Genomic DNA, 21,855 nt, shown 5'->3' on the forward strand with positions numbered 1-21,855 from the left:
CCTTTCCTTTTTCTTGCTTGCTTTTCTCTTTCTTTCCCCCTTTTTTTCCTTCTTTTTTTTTTTTATATTATGTGCTGCAGGCAATATTTCTTATTTGCTGTGCTTCCTCATCCTCAATTTCCTCTTTTCTATATGTACTGATTTTGGGTATCAATGCTATTCCCTTTCCCTTACATCTTTCTATCCTCCATCATTTCTTGTTTCTCTTACATTCCACCTCTCTCTATTTAGCCCCCAATATTTCTGACTTTTTCTCTCTAATACCTCTATTCTGTTTTCTATCTTTTATTCACTCAATTATTGTCCTTTCTTTTCTTTTTCCCTCTCTCCTGACCACACCAGCCTTTTAATTCATACTATATTCCCCCCATAATCAGTTTACTATCTCATTATAGGTACTCCACTTTTTTACTATTATAACTCTACACAGCTTACATGAGTTCAATATCCATTCTCCTAGATCTCACATGGTTCTTCTGCTAACGTTCACTACCAATACTACTATTATATTTTTCTTTTCTTGCCCTTTTTGTTTTCTCTGGACCTAATATTTTCAACAAGGAAACAACAAGGAAATAGAATAACAAGAACAAAGTGACAAAGAGAAGACTTAACATGCACATAGAAACAACAACTAATTAAACCCTGAGATGAAGAAGCTAATCAACTGAATAAACTCAACAACATAAAATGATGCCAGACAGCAACAAAAAACTACAGACCATACCAATAATCAGGAAAACATGGCCCAATACAATGAACAAACTAAAAACCAGGAAAAGGAGTGGAATATCAAACAACTAATTAAAGCTCTCAAAACATGTATCATGGACCAATTTAATGAAGTGAAGGAAGAGGTTAAGCATATTAAGAAAACACTTGGAAAGCATACAGAAGAAACTGTAATCATAAGCAAAAAGATCACAGATATGATGGTAATCAACACCACAGTCCAAGAAATAAAAAATACACTCTCAGGAAATAATAGCAGATTTGAAGAGGCAGTAGAAAGAATTAATAATGTGGAAGACAGTGCATCTGAAATCAAACAGATAGTAGAATTGATCGATAAAAAGATAGGAAAAATGCAGCAGGGACTTAGGGACCTGAATGACAATGCAAAATGCACAAACATACACATTATAGGCATCCCAGAAGGAGAAGAGAAGAGGTGTTGGAGGAAACAATGGCTGAAAACTTCCCAAACCTATTGAGGGAGATGCATGTACATGTCCAGGAAGCACAACGCACCCCAAACAGCATAAATCCCAAGAGGCCTACCCCAAGACATACACTTGTCAAATTATCCAATGCACAAGAAAAAGAGAAAATACTAAAAGCAGCAAGAGAAAAGAGAACCATTACATACAAGAGAGGCTCCATAAGATTAAGTGCTGATCTGTCATCTGAAACCATGAAGGCAAGAAGGCAGTGGTATGACATAGTCAAGGTACTAAAAGAAAAGAACTTCCAAACAAGAATACTCTATCCAGCAAAGCTAGCATTCAAAAGCAATGGAGAGTTCAAAATATTCACAGATAAACAGAAACTGAGAGAGTATGCTAAGAAGAAACCTGCCCTTCAAGAAATACTAAAGGGAGTTCTGCAGGAGGAAAGAAAAAAACAGGAGAGACAGAGTTGGAGGAGAGTGTAAGAACAACTAAAACTACAAAAAGAGAAAAAAAAATCAAACAACATAAGACAAACACAAATCCAAAGAAAATATGTCTAATATAAGTAATTCTTGAAAATAATAACACTGAATGTCAATGGATTAAATTTACCTGTTAATAGACACAGATTGGAAGATTGGATAAGGAAATATGACCCATATATAGGTTGTCTACAAGAAACTCATCTTAGACCGAGGGATTCAAGGAGTTTGAAAGGGAATGTCTAGAAAACGATCTTACAGGCAAACAATAGTAAAAAAAAAAAAAAAAAGGGGGCAGAAGTAGTTATATTATTGGACAAAATAGACTAAATGCAAAACTATTGTGAGAGACAAAGATGGACACTACATATTAGTGAAAGGGATAATCGTTCAAGAAGAAAGAACAATTATAAACATTTATGCCCCCAACAAAGGCGCTTCCAAATACATGAGACAAACACTGGAGAAACTAAAGGAAGGAATAGATGCCTCTACAAATTATAGTGGGGGACTTTAACACACCACTATCACCATTGGACAGAACATCTCAAATGAGAATCAATAAAGAAACAAAGACTTTGAACGATATATTAGAGGATCTGGACCTAATAGACATATATAGAATATTACACCCAAATACAGCAGGATATACATTCTTCTCAAGTGTACATGGATTATTCTCCAAGATAGACCACATGCTAGGCCACAAAGAAAGTCTCAATGAATTCAGAAAGATTGAAATCACACAAAATAATTTCTCTGACCACAATGGAATGAAGCTGGAAATCTGCAAGGACCAGAGACTCAGATTTGGCACAAAAATATGGAAGTTGAACAACACACTCTTAGAATAACAGTGGGTCAAGGAGGAAATCTCAACAGAAATCAATAACTAATTTGGAACTAATGAAAATGATAACACAACATATCAAAACTTATGGAATGCAGCAGAAGCTGTACTGAGAGTGAAATTCATAGCCATAAATTCATACATTGATCTTCTTTGAGAAGATCAATAAAATTGATAAACCCTTAGCTAGACAAACAAAGAAAAAGAGAGAAAAATGCAAATACACAAAATAAGAAATGAGAAAGGGGATATCACACTGACCCCACTGAAATAAAGACTATCATTAAGAGGATACTTTGAAAAACTATATTCCAACAAGAAAATTTAGAGGAAATGGACAAATTCCTAGAAACACATAAGCAGCCTACATTGACTAAAGAAGAAATTGATTAATTCAACAAATCAGTCACAAGTAAAGAGATAGAATCAGTTATTAAAAACCTCCCAACTAAGAAGAACCCTGGACCAGATGGCTTCACAGGTGAATTCTACCAAACATTCCAGAAACAACTAACACCAATCTTGCTTAAACTCTTCCAAAAAGTTGAAATAGAAGGAACATTGCCTAATTCATTTTATGATGCCAACATTACTCTAATACCAAAGCCAAACAAAAACCCCACAAGAAAGGAAAATTACAGACTAATCTCTCCAATGAAACTAGATGCAAAAATCCTCAACAAAATAATTGCTAATCACATTCAGCAACACATGAAATGAATTATACACCACAACCAAGTGGGTTTCATTCCTGGTATGCAAGGATGGTTCAACATAAGAAAATCAATTTGCCTAATACACCACATAAACAGATCAAAGGGAAAAATCACATGATCATATCTATAGATGTAGAAAAAGCATTTGACAAAATACAGCACACTTTCTTGATAAAAACACTGCAAAAGATAGGAATAGAAGGAAACTTTCTGAACTTGATGACGGGTATATATGAAAAACCCATAGATAACATCATTTACAATGGTGAATCCTAAAATCTTTCCCTCTAAGATCAGGAACAAGACAAGGATGCCCACTATCACCCCTTCTATTTAACATTGTGTTAGAAGGACTTGCTTGAGCACTGACTCAAGAACCAGATAAAAAGGGATCCAAATAGGAAAGAAAGAAGTCAAAATTTCACTATTTGCAGATAACATGAGCCTATACGTAGAAAGCCCTGAGAAGTCTATAACAAAGCTTCTAGAACTTATAAATGAGTTCAGTAAAGTTGCAGGTTATAAGATCAAGGCACAAAAGTCAGTAGCATTTCTGTACACCAATGAAGAGCAATCTGAGGAGGAAATCAAGAACAAATACCATTTACAATAGTAAATTAAAAAATCAAATACCTAGGAATAAGTTTAACTAAAAATGTAAAAGACTTAAACACAGAAAACTAAAAAACATTGTTCAATGAAATCAAAGATCTAAATAAATGGAAAAATAGTCCCCATTCATGAATGGGAAGACTAAATATTATTAAGATGTCTACACTACCAAAACTGATCTACAGATACAATGCAATCCCAATAAAAAGAAACACAGCATTTTTTAATGAACTAGAAAAACTATGAAATTTATTTGGAAAGGACAGAGGCCCCAAATAGCTAGAGACATATTGAAAAAGAAAAATGAAACTGGAGGAATCATACTACTGGACTCAAAACATACTACGAAGCTGCAGTAGTGAAAACTGCATGGTATTGGCAAAGGATAGGCACACTGACCAATGGAACCAAACTGAAATTTCTGATATAGATCCTGATATATACACTCATCTGGTATTTGACAAGGCCACCAAGTCCACTTAATTGGGAGAGAATGGCCTCTTCAACAAATAGTGTCTAGAGAATTGGATATCAATATGCAAAAGAAGGAAAGAGGATTACCATCTCACACCTTATACAAAAATCAACTCAAGATGGATCAAAGACCTAAATGTAAGAGCCAAGACCATAAAGACCTTGGAAAACAATGTAGGGAAACATCTGTAGGACCTTGTAATAGGAAATGGCTTCATGAACTTCACACCCAAAGCATGAGAGGCAAAAGAATAGATAAATGGAACTTCCTAAAAATTAAAGTCTTTTGTACCTCAAAGGAGTTTGTCAAGAAAGTGAAGAAAGCCTACCCAATGGGAGAAAATATTTGGTAACCATATATCTGGTAGGAGACTTATATCCTGCATATATAAAGAACTCCTATATCTTGAAAATAAAAAGACTACCCATTTAAAAAATGGGAAAAAGATTTGAACAGATGCTTCTCCAAAGAAGAAATACAAATGGCTAAAAAAAGCACAAGAAAAAGTGCTCAAAAGCACTAGCTATTAGGGAAATGCAAATCAAAACTACAATGAGGTACCATTTTACTCCCATAAGACTGGTGGCTATCAAGAAAACAGAAGACTTCAAGTGCTGGAGAGGATATAGAGGAATGGGAACACTCATCCACTGCTGGTGGGAATGCAGAAGATCCAGCCATTCTGGAGGATAGTTTGGTGGTTTCTCAAAAAGTTAGCTATAGATTTGCCATAAGGCCCAGCGATTCTATTGCTGGGTATATACCCAGAAGAACTGAAAATAAGGACACAAACCGATATATGCACACCAATGTTCACAACAGCAGTATTCACTACTGCCAAAAGTTGGAATCAACCCATATGCCCATCAACAGATGGATAAATTAAATGTGGTATATACATACAATGGAATACTACTCAGCTATAAGAAGGAATACAGTACAAACACATGTGATAATAGGGATGAATCTTGAGGACCTCATGTTGAGTGAAGCAAGCCAGGCATTGAAGGACAAATACTATATGACCTCTCTGATATGAAACAAGCAAACCAAGCTGTCTCAGAGAGCTAGAGACTAGAAGATAGGCTTAAAGGAATTTGGGGGGAGAGGAAGGTCACAAGCTGATGCCTACATGGGTGAAGTCTATGATGAGCTGGAGGTAAGTATTTTCTACAGGGAAGGGATAAGATGGGGGCACAGGGATAACTTTGGGTAGGGCTTTGCGGGCTTGAGGAGGTCTAGGGTTGGGAGGATGGGTCAGATGGCCAAGGAATTGGGGGAGGACTGGGGGAAACAGTAGAATATGGGAGACTGTCAGGTATATGGCTGAAACTATAATGTTGAGAAAACTCTTTAGAAAATATAATAAGGAAGGATTACATGTTTAAGGTGCTTGAGGGGGGTGGCTTCTGGTACAGGAGCAAGCTTCTAGGGAGTGCGTGAGTTCTAATTTTGTCATAGTGTATTATATCATTGGGTGGAGACCCGTACAATGAATGTGAAGGTGTACCCACATCGTGGGGAGACCTGATATTCTCAAACAGAAGGAATTGTGTCTCTCAAGAGAATTGGTGGCTCCCAATCGGTTAGGGCAGTCTAGTATGTCAAGTCCTCAGCATTGTTGCAAATATCTGTAAATCTGGTCCCTCAAGTAGTGAAGATTGGTTGTCACTGTGGGCCCTGGGGGCAAGGGGAGAGAGGTATAGAATAGGTGGAATCAGGGCAACTGGGGGGCAATGGAAGTGCTCTACAAGATCATGTAATGATGGACATAGGACATGTTAACTTACACCAGAAGTGTATAAATGTCTATAAGCTAAAATGTAAACCATAATTTAAAACATGAGGAAACTAAAAATTTAAAAATCTGTACAGTCTAAAATATAAACTATAATGTAAACCAAAATGGAACCATGTTTGATAGCTATATTTTGAAATCTGTACCTCAGCTGCAGCAGATATAACATGAACAAGTAAAAAGATCATTACTGGGGAAAGAGGAAAAGGATTTGAGGTTAGATATATGGGAGCCCCCTATATTATATATGTGAATTATTGTGATCTAAAACTTTTTTGAAGATAAAATTAAAAATCAGGAAAAAAAAAAAGGATGTAGACACTGAGGAATAAATGAAAGAAAGTGCCTTGCCACTGTACATACAGGGCAACACCTATTACAGTGATGAACACCAAAACATTAAAAATGAAACTTTATAATATTTTTCATTTTTTAATACACCAATTTATTTTTATTTTAGTATTTCTAAATTAGTATGTATTCTATTTCTAAACTTTAAACCCATCACTGTATTTCAATTCCCTATTAATTGAATTTGGCAATATATTAGGCTTCATTGTTGAAGAAGTTTTGGACCACAGAAAGGTTCAACTATGGCAGGGGAGGAACACTGGTGTGGGGTGTTATTGATGGAGGGCACATGGGTGGGAGTTCTCCAGGGCATGTATATAGGGGACATAAAAATATTCTGATATATGTTGGGTATTTTCATAGTAGTTACAGTTACAAATGTCAACTGAGGGAGTGCTGAGTTCATACCAGGGGAGCTCAGCCACATTCCTCAATGGAACAGCAATAACCTCCCAAGTGCAATGGCAAAGACCAACAAGAAAGGATGGTCCAATAATGAGCCCTTGATACTAAAGACTTTGCTTATGAGCCTGTGTGACTGAAATATGAACTAGGCCTAGAGCTGCAGAGTGCCTAAGAGTTACCTCCTGAGAGCTTCCATGTTGCTCAAATGTGGCCACTCTCTAAGCCAAACTCAGTATGTAAATGCATTACCTTCCCCCCAACATGGGACATGACTTCTGGGGATAATCCTCCCTGGCACCGAGCATTTACTACCAGTCACTACTGGTGATGCAACTAGAAAGAGATCTTGAATAAAAGGGTCAACTCAGACCAGCAGAATATCTCAGCCTACATGTTGGATCAGGTGTTAAAAACTGCTCTTTGACCTTGAATAAAAGGGGGAAATGGCAAAGAAAAATGAGTTTATATGGCTAAGAGTCTTCAAAAAAGAGTCAGAGGTCATCAGGGGAGTCGCACTTATGCACCCCTCAGCAGGACCCGAGAAAAGGCCAAAGTAGATACGACCCTAGGTACTGGTTCTCCTGAAGGTTATGGAGACCCACATGGTATATGGTCATGGCAGATGGATCTGGAGTTCTGTGCCATGTCAGAGGACCCTACTTTGGAATTTGTGCTCCTAAGTGTGACGGAGCTGGACTCATATGTGACCTTTCTACACATGCCTCTTCTGTCACTTTTACTGAACCTGTGGATGTTGCTAGGGATGGTGTATACTCAGGGGACTTCAATCTCTGGACTGCCCATGTGCCAGCTTGGCCCTGAACCTCAGCAGAGTTGCAACTCCTGCTCTCTGGTTCATTGGATTTACCCAGGTCAGCTAACAGGGAGGTGTAAATGTCAACCACCACAGCAGGGAATCAAGAGTGCCTACAACTGCAAGCAGAAGAATTGCATCCATCATCCATGTGGAATCTAAGCCCCCTCTTAATCTAGAGGTGGAGTGGACATCACCATCCCAGGAGCCACAGAATCGAGGAATAAAATATGAATTAGAGTGGATGCACTGATAGTCTACTATAAAACTATTATGACTAGTAATAAAAGAAATAGTAGCATTAATGTGGAGAAAGTGGCCACAGTAGTTGCTGAGGGCAGGAGAGGTAAGAAGAGATGTGACGTGGGGGCATTTTTGGGACTTTGAGTTGTCCAAAATGATATTGCAGGGTCCAATATTGGACTTTATATATCCTGCCATAACCCACTGAATGTACTGGGGAAGAGTGTGAACTACAGGGTAAACTAATATCCATATGGTGCAGCAGGCTGTACTGTGTTCACTGTGTGTGATGAGTTTAGCACAATGATGGAGGAGGTTGTTGGTGTGGGAGGAGTGGGGTAGGGGGTGGGGGGTGTACAGGAACGTCTTATGCTTTTTAATGCAACATTTTTTTGTGATGTATATCTTCAAAAAATATAATTTACAAAAATGATGGGATGGGGTGGGGAATGGGTTATGTGGGATTGTCTTATGTTTTTTAATTTAATGTTCTTGTGATCTATTAACTTTAATTTTAAAAAGTGTAAAAAAGATGTTAGTAATCTTTTAAATTTTTGTCAATATGTTAGATGAAAAATGGTATCTCCTTGTTTAAATTTGCATTTCTTTACAGCTACTGGGGTTGAGCATCTTTCCATATATATTTTTTTAATTATTAGCACTTCTTCTCTGAATTACCTATTTATATAGTAAGCCCATATTTATATGAGTTGTTTACCTTTTCTTATTAATTTGTAGTGCTTCTTCGTAGGTTTATGATATTAACCACAATATTGTCTTATCATATTAGTGGCAAATATTTTTCTTACACATTTTATTTATTTCTTTATGTTTTAATTCTATCCTTCACCACATGAAAATGTTTATATAGTCAAATATATTTACTTTTCTTTTTATTTAAAAAAAAAACCTGGGGGAAGGGCATTTACCCAAGGCCAGTTATCTTTAGCCTTCCTGTCTCACCTAAGGGGGAGGAGAGAGAGTAAAAATGGGTCAGAGTTTCAAGGAACTACACTGAAGATGCTGGAGCCAGGAAAGGGAGTAGGGAGCAGTGGAGAGTAAAAGCTATATCACAGGAGAAACTCTTGTAAAGGCCACAGTCCCTTTCAGTGAATCCTTTTAGTGGTTTGCCTGCTCACTGAAACAGATATAATCAAAGGTTATATAGAACACTTCCCCTCCGCTGTACCTGATCACCACACCAACAGAGCTCCAGTGTAATAGCAATGGATTGCAGCTGAAAGAGCTGTAAGACACAGACTGTTTCAGAGGAGTAAATTATGAAAGCCCAGAGTGAAGAGGGGAGACAAGGACACTAAAAGAATTTTAAGCTTCTGGTACTTCCAGCTACAGCAAACTTTAAACACTGTCCAAATCCTAGCCAGAGTAACATAAATCCTCATGCCAAAGCCTATTTACCTCAGTTCCTATTATCCAATACAATATATCTGGCTTTCAAGAAAAAATTGCAAGATATATTAAAAGGCAAGAAAAAACATAGTCTGAAGAAACAACATCATGTAGCGGAGTTGCAACACATAATCTCCAGTTCATTGGAATCACCCAGGACAGGTAACAAGGAGGTGAAAATGGACAACCACCACACCAAGAAACTGAGAGAGTCTATAAATGTAAGCAAGAAAGTCCCATCCATCAGCCATATGGGATTGAAGCCCCCTCTCAATTAGAGGTGGAATGGGTATCACCATTCCAGAATCCTCAAGATTGGGGAATAAAATATGGACTAGCGTGGACTTACTGGATTCCACTATAGATGTATTGTGATTCTAGCAATGGAAGAAATTATATCATTGATGTGGAGACAGTGGCCACTTGAGTTGCTGAAGTTAGGGAGAGGGAAAAGAGAAGTTAGGGAAAGGGAAAAAATGACACTGCAAAGACAGATACAGGGCATTATATATCCTGCCATAACCTACAGAATGGGGTAGGAGAGACAGTAAACTACAATGGAAATTATAGTCCATGCTGTGTGGCAATGCTCCAAAATGTGCTCAGCAATTATAATTGATGTATCACATTAATGAAAGAAGTTAATGTGGGAAAAGTGGGAGGTATGGGGAATGGGGCAAATGGACATCCCATATATATATATATATATATATATATGTTTTGTTATTTTTCCCTATATTTTAATGTAACATTTTATGTAACCTATGTATCTTTTAAAAATAAATAAATAAAAAAACATTAAAAAAAAAGAAACATCACCAAACAACATCAGAACCAGACTCAATGTGACACAGATGTTGGAAATAAGACAAAGAATTTTTTTTAAAAATTTCTCTTCCCCGCCCCAGTTGTCTGCTCTCTGTGTCCATTCGCTGTGTGTCCTTCTGTGACCGCTTCTATTCTTATCAGCAGCACTGGGAATCTGTGTTTCTCTTTGTTGCGTCATCTTGTTGTGTCAGCTCTCTGTGTGTGTGGCACCATTCCTGGGCAGGCTGAACTTTCTTTTGCACTGGGCAGCTCTCCTTATGGGGTGCACTCCTTGTGCATGGGGCTCCCCTATGTGGGGGATACCTCTGCATGGCAGGGCACTGCACATGGGCCAGCTCCACACGGGTCAAGGAGGCCTGGGGTTTGAACCACAGACCTCCCATGTGGTAGGCAGATGCCCTATCCATTGGTCCAAGTCTGCTTCCCCAGACAAAGAATTTAAAATAATACACTAAGGCCTCTAATGGAAAAAGTAAACAACAAGCTAAAACAGAAGGGTAATGTCAGCAGAAATGGAAAACTCCAGGAAAGAATCAAAAGGAAATGCTAAAAATAAAGATCATGTAACTGAAATGAAGACTACCTTCAATGGGCTTATCATTAGACTCAACAAAGCTGTGAAAAGAATCAGTGATCTTGAAGATAAGTCAGTAGGAACTTCCCAAACTGTAATGGAAAGAGAAAAAAGGATCAAGGAAAAAAAGCTCACAAAAACAGAACATCCACATTCCATGGGGCAATTTCAAAAGGTATAACCAACAGATAGTTGGAATAACAGAAGAAAAAGAAAGAGAAAATGGAGCAGAAAGAGTATTTGAATTAATAATGGCTGAGAACTTTCCAAAATTAACCACAGACACCAAATTATAGATTCAGAAGCTAAGAGAAAGAACACCAAGCAAGATAAATAGCAAAACAGCCAAAACAAAAACCACCACACCTGGGCGTATTATAGTCAAACTACAAAACAAAAGAAGCAAAATAAAAATAAAATTAAAAATAAGGAAAACAACAAATAACAAAATGAAAAAAAAAATAATGCAGTCAAACCACAGATTAGGGAAGTTAGGGAGAGGGGAAAAATGACATTGCAAAGAGAAAGTCCTGAAAAAAGTCAGGGGGAGGGAAACCCAGTTGTCTAGAGAGGAATAAGCATAAGAATTACAGCAGACTTCTCATCAGAAACCATACAAGGGAAGAGTGAAGTGAAATGGTTAAAGTGTTGAAAGGAAGGGAAAAAAAAGCAAAAAAAAACACCAACCTAGAATTCTTTGTCCAGCAAAATTATCCTACAAAAGTGAAGGATAAATAAAGACCTCCTAAGCAAACAAAAATGGAAGAAATTCATTTGCCATAGACCTCCCCTGCAAGAAATGTTTTTTTTAAATAAAAAAGTTCCTCAGACAGAAGGAAAATCATACAGATCAGAAACTTGATCTATATCAAGAAAGAAAACACTTCAGAGCAAAAATAAATAAAGATAAAATAAAATACTTAATTTTTCTTAATCTTAATTTATCTAAAAGAGAACTATTTGTTTAAAATAATAATAGTCACATTGTTTATTGTGCAATTACAGCATGAAGTTAAGTGAAATGAATGACAGTAATGTTATAAGAGATGGGACAGAGGAAATGGCAATACTCTGCTATAAGGTAACTATATTACCAACCTAAAATATACTGTTATTTGAAGGTAGACTTAGAATAGTTAAAAATGTATATTGTAAACTCTAGAGCAACCACTAAAATTGTTTAAAAGAATTTTAATTGAAGAGGAGACAAATGGAATTATATAAAATGCTTAGTTAAAACCAAAGAAGGCAGAAAGGAAAGGAAAAAAAGCAAAACAAAACAAAACAAATTAAATGAATAGAAAATAGCTACAAACACAGTAGATATTAATGAAACTATATCAACAATCATTTTAAATGTGAATGGTCTAAACATATCAATTTAAAGAGACTGGCAGAGTAGATTAAAAAACAAGATACAAACTATATATTGTCTAAAAGAAACCCACTTTAAACATACAGACTCAGGGAGATTAAAAGTAAATGGATGAAGAAAGATATATATCAGGGAAGCGGATTTGGCTCAACTGATAGAGCATCCGCCTAACATATGGGAGGCTCAGGGTTCAAACCCAGGGCCTCCTGACCTGTGTGGTGAGCTGGCCCATGCACAGCGCTGATGCTCGCAAGGAGTACACCCCCACAAGGAGAGTCGCCCACACAAAGAAAGCACAGCCTGCACAGGAGTAGTACTGCACACACGGAGAGCTGATGCAGCAAGACAACACAACAAAAAGAGACACAGATTCCTGGTGCCTCTGACAAGTAGACACAGAAGAACACACAGTGAATGGACACAGACAGTAGACAACCTGGGATGGGGGGGGGAGAGAAATAAAAAATAAGAAAAAAAGAAAGATAAATATAACCATAGTCTTATATGCCAACTTGTCTGGGGTATTGTACCCAGTTATTTAATCAAACATTAATCTAGATATTGCTGTGAATCTATTTTGTAGATGTGGTTAACATCTACAATCAACTGAATTCAAGTAAAGGAGATTAACCTCAAAAATTTGGGTGGGCCTCATCCAATCAGTTGAAAACTTTAAAAGCAAAACCTAAGATTTCCTGGGGAAGAAATTCTGCCTCAAGACTGCAGCACCAAATCTTGTCAGATTCTAGCTGCTGGCCTGCCCTACAGATTTCAGCCTTGCCAACCCCCACAGCCACAATCACATGAGCCAATTCCTTAAAATAACTCTCTCTCCCCATATATGTGTGTGTGTGTGTGTGTGTGTGTATGCAGGTGGATATATATGTGTGAATATATGTATATATATATATTTATATGTATATATATGTATATATCCTATTGGCTCTGTTTCTTTGGATAACCCTGATCAATACATCATGCTAATGCTAATCAAAAGAAAGCTGGAGGGAAACAATTGTGGCTCAACTGATAGAGCATCTGCTTACCACGTGGAGGATCCAGGGCTAGATATCCAGGGCCTCCTGACCTATGTGGTAAGCTGGCCCACGCGCACTGCTGATGAGTGCAAGGAGTGCCATGTCACACAGGGGTGTTCCCCGTGTAGTGGAGCCCCATGCACAAGGAGTGCGCCCCATAAGAAGAGCCGCCCAGCATGAAAGAAAGTACAGCCTGCCCAGGAGTGGTGCTGTGCACACAGAGAGCTGACACAGCAAGATGATGCAACAAAAAGAAACAGATTCCCGGTGCCCCCGTAAGGACAGAAGTGGTCACAGAAGAACACACAGTGAATGGACACAGAAAGCAGACAGTTGGGGGGGGGATGGGAAGGGGAGAGAAATAAATAAAAATAAATCTTTTAAACAAACAAACAAACAAACAAACCAAAGAGGCAATCTGGTGTCTTTCTGGCCCTGTAGCAGTTTGGTATTGTTTATGAATTCCAAAAACAGATATAGGATTATGTTTGTAAATTGGTCTGTTCCTCTGGTTACATTAGATTGCACTGGATTCAGAAGTTTCACTCTTACTTGATTAAATTAGATGAAGGCTTTGATTGGGCCACATTGAGTAGGATGTAGGACGTTGAGTCCCCACACCCTTGCTGGGTGGGGACTCACAGAGAAAATGACAAGGTTGCTGGAATTTGTACTGCTGGAGCTCCAGGAAGTAAATATACATGAGAAAAGAGACAAGGCTCCATCAGACATGGCAGAGGCACTGGGAAGACAGACAAGTCATTTGCCTTATAGTTTACAGTTGGCCTTGTGGAGAGAGCAGAGCAGCTGAGCCTGCAGAGTAACAAGCCCCAGCAGAGTGACTAGCCCTACACCAGCCTATAGCTAAGATGAAAAGAAGCTGGGATGATGGACCCTTAAGAAGAGGAAGCCTGAACCCTTGAAGATGTTAGTAGCCATCTTGCTCCAACAAGAGGAAATAGATTTTGGTGAAGGAAGTAACTTCTGCTTTATGGACTAGTAACTGTAAACTTCTACCCCAAATAAATACCCTTTATAAAAGCCAACATATTTCTGGTACTTTGCATCAGCACCCTTTTGGCTGGCTAATAGAGCCCCCCTTTCCAAGGCCCTTTGAAACTGGCCTACACCCCATTACTGGTGCTTAGCACAGTTTGAGCAGTTAAATGGGGGGCAATCCTACATATCTAGAACAAGTGGAACCATGAATCAGAGAACAGTGTTAGCACACAGCTACTTAAAAGTAAACTCCTAGGGCACAATGTGGCTCAAGCAGTTGAGCACCCATCTCCCACACGGGAGGTCCCAGGTTCAATTTCCAGTGCCTCCTAAGATAACAAAAACAAACAAGAGGCAAAACAAACGTAAAAACCAACTCTGAGAAACTGATGTGGCCAGTGGTTGAGTGCCGACTTTCTACATATAAGGTTCCATGTTCAATACCGAGCCCCCAGTACCTCAAAAAAAAAAAAAAAACAAATTTAAGTAAATCATTAGACAAGAGTGAGAAACTGAACATCTGAGTAAACTCAGCATCATAATCAGATGCCTAGAAATCAACTAAAAATTACAAGCCATACTAAGAAAAAGGAAGATATGACTCAGGTAAAGGAACACATCAAAGATCCAGATGAGACATAGGACTTGACAGAACTCATCAATGAGGTTCATAAAAATCTTCTAAGTCAAATCATGGAGTTGAAGGACAACATAGCTAAAGAAATAAGAGATATTAATCATTTTGTAATAGTGTGTTGTATCAGTGGGTAGAGGGAAAATTTTAAAAAAAAGAAGAAAAAAAATTTAAAAAGAAGACAGTGTGTACCTGCTTCAGCAGCACATATACTATTTTTTAAAAGTGAAACAATACAGAGAAGATTAGCATGGCCCCTGTGCAAGGAAGATATGTAAATTCATGAAGCATTCCATATATTAAGAAAAAAAAAGACATTGAGTGAGCAAAAAGAGAAATTTGAAACCTTGTATATAAACTAACAGAGCATATGGAAATGAAGGACACAATAAGTAAGATTAAAAATACAATAAAGGCACACAACAGCAGATTGAAATCATGGAAGAAAGAATCAGCAATATAGAGGACAGAACAGCTGAAGTTGAAAGAAGAGAAGAACAGAGAAATAAAAGAATGGAAAAAATTGAACAGGGGCTTAGGGAGTAGAATGATAGCATGAAGCACACCAACATACATATTATGGGAGTTCCAGAAGGAGAAGAGAAAGGGAAAAGGGGCAGAAAAAGTATTTGTGGAAATAATGGCTGAAAATTTCCCAACTTGCATGAAAGACATGAATATATATGTCTAGGAAGCACAAGGTATTCAAGTTAGAATAAATCCAAATAGATCCCCCCTGAGTCACATGATATGCAAAATGCCAAATGCCAAAGAGAAAGAAAATTTTGAAAACAGCAAAGGAGAAGCCAAACATCACATACAAGGACATTCAGTAAGACTTGATGTGGATCTCTCTTCAGAAACCATGGGAGCAAGAAGGCAGTGGTATGATATAATTACAGTAATGAAAAAGAAAAATTGCCAGTCAAAGGTTTTTATATCCAGCAAACTGTCCTTAAAATATGATGGTGAGCTCAAAATATTCACAAATATACATAAACAAAGAGAGTTTGTAAACAAGAATCCACTCTGCAGGAAACACTAAAGGGAGTTCTGCAGGCAGAAAAGAAAAGATGAGAGAGAGAGAGGCTTGGAGGAGAGTATAGAAGTGAAGACTATCAGAAAAAAATCCAAGAAGACCCAAACAAATGGAAGGACATTCCATCTTCGCGGACTGGAAGACTAAACATCACAAAGATGTCAATTCTACCCAAATTTATTTACAGATGCAACACAATCCTAATAAAAATTCAAGCATCCTAATTTACAGAAATAGAAAAGGCAATTACCAAATTTATTTGAAAGTGAAAGGAGCCCTGAATAGCCCAAAACATCCTAAAAAAGAAGAGTGAAGTCAGAAGACGCACACTTCCTGCCCTTGGAATATATGATGAAGCTACAGTTATAAAAACAGCATGGTATTGCCATAAAAATAGACACATTGATCAATTGAATCAAACTGAGAGTTCAGAAAAAGACCCACACATCTATGATCAACCGATATTTGATAAGCCCACAAAGTCCACTTTTTTGGGTCAGAAGAGTCTCTTCAACAAATGGTGCTGGGAGAACTGGATATCCATAACCAAAAGAATGAAAGAGGACCCCTATCTCACTCCCTATACAAGAATCAACTCAAAATCTATCAAAGACCTATATATAAAAGCCAGGACCATAAAACTACTAGAAGATAATGTAGGGGAACATTATGACCTTGTAGTAGTTGGGGGTCTCTTAAACCTTATAACCAAAGCATAAGCAACAAAAGAAAAAAAAGATAAATGAGACTGCTTTAAAATTAAACACTTCTGCACTTCAAAGGACTTTGTGAAGAGGGTAAAAAGGCAGCCTACTCAATGGGAGAAAACATTCAGAAATCACACATCTGATAAGGGTCTAATATCCATGATATATAAAGAGATCCTACAACTCAACAACAAAAAGACAAGTGACCTGGTTTAAAAAATGGTCGAGACCTGAATAGACATTTTTCTAAAAAAAAAAAAAAATGGCAAAAAAAACACATGAAAAAATGTTCAAAATCACTGGCTATTAGGGAAATGCAAGTCAAAGCTATAATGAGATTTCATTTCACACCCACTAAAATGGCTACTTAAAAAAACAACAACAGGGAAGCAGTTGTGACTCAACTGATAGAGCATCTGCCTACCATATGGAGGGTCCAGGGTTTGATACCCAGGGCCTCCTGACCAAGGTGGTGAGCTGGCTCATGTGCAGTGCTGCTGCATGCAAGGAGTGCCATGCCACGCAAGGGTGTCCCCCATGTAGGGATGCCCCATGTGCAAGGAGTTCACCCCACAAGGAGAACCGCCCCCTGTGAAAAAAGTGCAGCCCACCCAGAAGAGGTGCCGCACACATGGAGAGCTGACACAGCAAGATGATGCAACAAAAAAAGAGGCACGGTCTCCTGTTGCTGCCTGACAAGAATGCAAGCGGACACAGAAGAACACACAGCGAATGGACACAAGAGAACAGACAACATGGAGGAAGGGGAAATAAATAAATAAATCTTTTTTAAAAAACACACAAAAAAACAGAAAACTACAAATGTTGGAGAGGATATGGAGAGACAGGAATGCTTATTTACTGTTGGTGGGAATGTAGACTGGCACAACCACTATGGAAGTCTGGTGGTTCCTAAGGAAGTTTGATATATATCTGTCATGTGACCTAGCAATACCATTACTAGGTATATACCCAGAAGACCTGAAAGCAGATACACAGAAAGACATCAATATTCATAGTGACATTATTCACAATTGCCAAAAGATGGAAACAACCCAGACATCCATCAACTGACAAATGGATAAACTATGGTATATACACATGATGAAATATTATGCTGCTATAGAAATGAAGTTGTGAAGCATCTCAAGATTAAAAAAGTAAAAGATGGAGATACCCTGTATTATAAAAAATCACTATTCAAATGTACATGTCACAGACTTTACTTTTTTAATTATTATTTTAAAAGAATCTTTAGATTACATAAATGTTACATCAAAAATATAGGGGATTTCCATATACCTCACCCTTCCCCTCCCACACTTTTCCCTATTAACATCTTTCATTAGTGTGGTACATTTGTTACAATTCATGAAAAATATTGAAGTATTGCTACTAACCACAGTCTATCATTTACATTATGGTTTACACTTTGCACTGCACAATTCTATAGACAAATTTTAAAATGGTCTTTATCTATCATTACAATGTCATGCAGAACAATTCTAATCTTCCCAAAATGCCCCATGTTACACCCATTCTTTCCTCTTCCTCCCCTCAGAACCTCTGGTGACCCACTGCCTTTAAAGACTTTTTATTTTATTTTACTCCCTGCCTTGTTGTTTGCACTTGCTGTCTGTTCTCTATGTCTATTCATTGTGTGCTCTCTGTGTCTGCTCATCTTTTTTTAGGAGGCACCAGGAACAGAACCTGGGACTTCCCATGTGGAAGGGAGGCACCAAATCACTTGAGCCACATCCACTCCCTGCTTGTTGTGTCTCTAGTTGTCTTTCCTTGTTGTGTCATCTTGTTACATCAGCTCACCATGCTAGCCCATCACGTCAGCTTGTTGTCTGCCTCGCCTTTTCTAGGAGGCATGAAGAACTGAACCAAGACCTTCCATGTGGTAGGCAGGTGCCCAACTGCTTGAGCCACATCTGCTTCCCAACCACTGCCTTTATATCAATGTTAAAAGTTCTTCCATTACTAGAGTAATAATAAGTCTACTTTAGTCCATTGTAGTAACCCTCCTTATTTTTCTTCATTTCTCAATCTTGAGGATTTGGGGATAGTGATGCACACTTGGCTTCTAATTGGGAAAGGGCTTAGATCCCATGGGACAAATGAGGAACTGTTTTGTTTGCAGTTGTAGGTACTGTTTTTCGGGATGGGCATTGCCCATTATTGTCCTTTTGTTAGTTGTCCTGGTAAATTCAATGAATTGGAGGGTAGGTGTTGGCTGTAACTCTACCGAGATTCAGGGCTCAATCAGCATATGAAGAGCTAGAAGATTTAAGTCTCTGGGATACATATTTAATGGGTATAGTGCTAATTATAGGTTCAAATAAATAGGAACCATGTGTAGGAAACCTATAAATGAGTCCAACTCTGATACATTGGGGGGATAGGTTATCACATATTCCAAAGTAAGGCCCACTGACAGGGTGTCGAATTCTTGGGGTGGTCTGCCCTGCCTAAAGTGTCTAGATGTCTCTAGAGCCTTCAGGCATCCCCCTGCTTGAGGCACTGTTTTCTGTGGCAGTCAGTGAGATCCTCCTAAGACATGCATAAGCATAATCTTTGGAATTACCTCCCGACTCACTTTGAAATCTCTTAGCCATAAAAACTCATTTGTATTTAATACTTCCCCTGTTGGTCAAGGTCTTTTTCCAAATGCATTGCTAGTTGGTGCTTGGTAATAATCCCTCAGTCCCAGGGATAGCTACAGTGACTTTCCCTGAATGTTTCTCACGCACAAATAAGGCGCTCCTACCTTCTCAACCTGCTCAGTTCTCCCTCTCTTTAAGAGGGAGGCTCTAAGTCAGGGTAGGAACACTTGAGATCACGTTTAAGATTATAAGCTCTGACACCATACTCCCAGGTCCAAAGCTTGGCTCCAAACTTAACTAGGGTAGTGATCTTGGGCAAGCGTAAGCCTCAGTTTCCCTATCAGTAAAATGGTGGTAATGATCATCCTTACCTCATGAGAAGTTTTGTAGGTTAAATGAGATCATTGTGTAAAGCACTAGCATGTTACCTAGTATTAGCTAGAACAGTGGTGTTTTTATTATTTGCCATGGACTTGTATGACCTCATGTAACTTACATAATAAGGTGATGAGGTAGAGACTTCTAATTCTCTGGATGTGCACTACCATAGCCAATAAGGAATTAAGTACGTCTGTTATGACTCTAAAGCCTGGGTTTCTCGTGTGAAGCCATCACCTATAGTTCAGACTTTGCATATGCCAGTTGCAGGGTCAGACAAAGGAGGTGAAACTTTGACATCTGTATCACAAACAATATAGAAACAAAATTAGAGATATGAAAGGCATGGGGCCAACATATTTATATATATCTGTGCATGCCAAAAAGAACAGAAGGAGAAATATAGTTAGGTTTTAGGGAAGCTGGAGATATTGGAGTTCAGTGAAGTCTGTTTATGACAGGAACAAATGGACAGGATGAAAGGAAAAGTCATTCTTTAAAATGCAATTTAAAAAAACAAAACCAGGGAAGCAGATGTGGCTCCAATGATAGAGCGTCTGCCTACCATATAGGAGGTCCAGGGTTCAAACCCAGTGCCCCCTGGCCCATGTGGTGAGCTGGCCCACGTGCACTGCTGCTGTGCGCAAGGAGTGCCATGCCACATAGGAGTGTCCCCTGCGTAGGGGAGTCCCACGCGCAAGGAGTGCACCCTGCAAGGAGAGCTGCCCCACGTGAAAAGTGCAGACCATCCAGGAGTGGCGCCGCATACATGGAGAGCAGACACAGCAAGATGAATGCAAAGTATACACAGAAGAACACACAGTGAATGGACACAGAGAGCAGACAATGGGGGGGGGGGGGGGAAGGGGAGAGAAATAAATAATAATAATAAATAAAATAATAATAATAAATTTTTAAAAATTAAAAAACAAAACAAAAAAATGCAATACAGTGTGTTCAGGAAGGACTGGATACTCCATGGCCCAGAAAGCATCTACTCTGAAATCGTTGCCTTTAGGACCCAGAAGGAAATGGGTTGTACCATGGGCTTTTCAAATGTCAGCTGAGATGTTCCAGGGTCTTGATAAATGCTCAATTTGAATTTCTCTGTTTATATTTTAAACTCTTTATAAAACCACAATATAAATATATATATATGCCTAGTCAAGAGCTTTGCATTCAATTTTTATGACCTCAGAGACCAAGAATGTTCAGTCTTCTCTAGTTAATTGGGAAGTATCCTCAGATTTCAAGACAAGTTATTTAAAAGAACTAAAGAAAAAACCTTTGTAAACATTTATACTTATCTATCTATCCATCTACCTGTGTGAATCAAGATTTCCCAAAATCCATGTAATTAAAAATAAAAGCACAAATTACTCAAGGCTGATGTAAAACTGGAATTATCGTAAAACCTTTATTTCAGATATCACAACAGCCATATTGCTCTAAGTAAATATCATTACTTTTTACTATAAAATAAATGTACACTAATAAATTATTACTTTATTGTATACATTAGGCCTCTGGGTAAGATTTTGTTTGAAAAAGGCAGCTGTGTTATGAATGTTTGAAAACCACTTGTCTAAACCTTTTTATGGGTTTTGTTTTTAATGACATTCAGGGGTAGAGATTTCATGCCTCTTTGGAAGCTGTTAAAATGTTTTAACAAGTTTCAAGCCAAACTCTTTCTCTTAATGTTTACCCAAAATTCCCAGTTTCAGCCTAGGTTTTCCTGGGTTCTGTGAGGATCTCCCTCATGAAGTCCTAGGCAGGCTTCAATCACACGGTGGCTTAGTAACGAGTGAACAGTTCTTTGAACTAAAGCAGTCATTTAGCAAAATTATACATCTTTGTAATCTACGTCTGACTACAAAATCTCATTTGAACTTCTATGAAGTATCAGTTATTATGCCCATTTGAAAACTGAAACTCAGTTATTGATGTTTCCAGAATGGATTATGAAGCATAAATAGTACCTAAAATGTATTTTACTTTTAGTTGTGCAGCAAATCCCAAATTGATCAACTCCTTCAAATGGGCAGTGCACCTGCACTGCAGGACTTCTGGAAGCACTGTTTATAACATCAACACTGGGAATGCCGCCCCTGGACTCCCACAGTGTACTAAAAGGATATTAATGATCTTGAATCCCTAAAACATTGTAAACACACTGACCACAATTACAATGCAAACAAGTTGAGAAAAACATGTTTTTATAATAAGTGAAAAACAGACATACATGCGGGGATATGCAATGGACTTGCTTGATCCCTGCTAGAAATAGTCGCTTGATAAGGACATTAGCAAGCAGGCCTCTGAGGCATAAAAATCCAGATGCCTCTCA

At 38.2% G+C, this 21,855-nt stretch overlaps 1 non-coding gene across 1 annotated transcript; it reads left to right on the forward strand.

Annotated features, from left to right (window-relative positions):
* The first annotated feature begins 14,974 nt into the window (after positions 1–14,974).
* On the forward strand, positions 14,975–15,077 carry LOC111759987 (U6 spliceosomal RNA). The gene has a single exon (XR_002793805.1). It is a non-coding gene; the product is annotated as a U6 spliceosomal RNA (small nuclear RNA).
* Positions 15,078–21,855: the final 6,778 nt, after the last annotated feature.

This window comes from Dasypus novemcinctus, chromosome 14 (assembly GCF_030445035.2).
Source record: "Dasypus novemcinctus isolate mDasNov1 chromosome 14, mDasNov1.1.hap2, whole genome shotgun sequence".
In the NCBI taxonomy this organism is placed as follows: domain Eukaryota; kingdom Metazoa; phylum Chordata; class Mammalia; order Cingulata; family Dasypodidae; genus Dasypus; species Dasypus novemcinctus.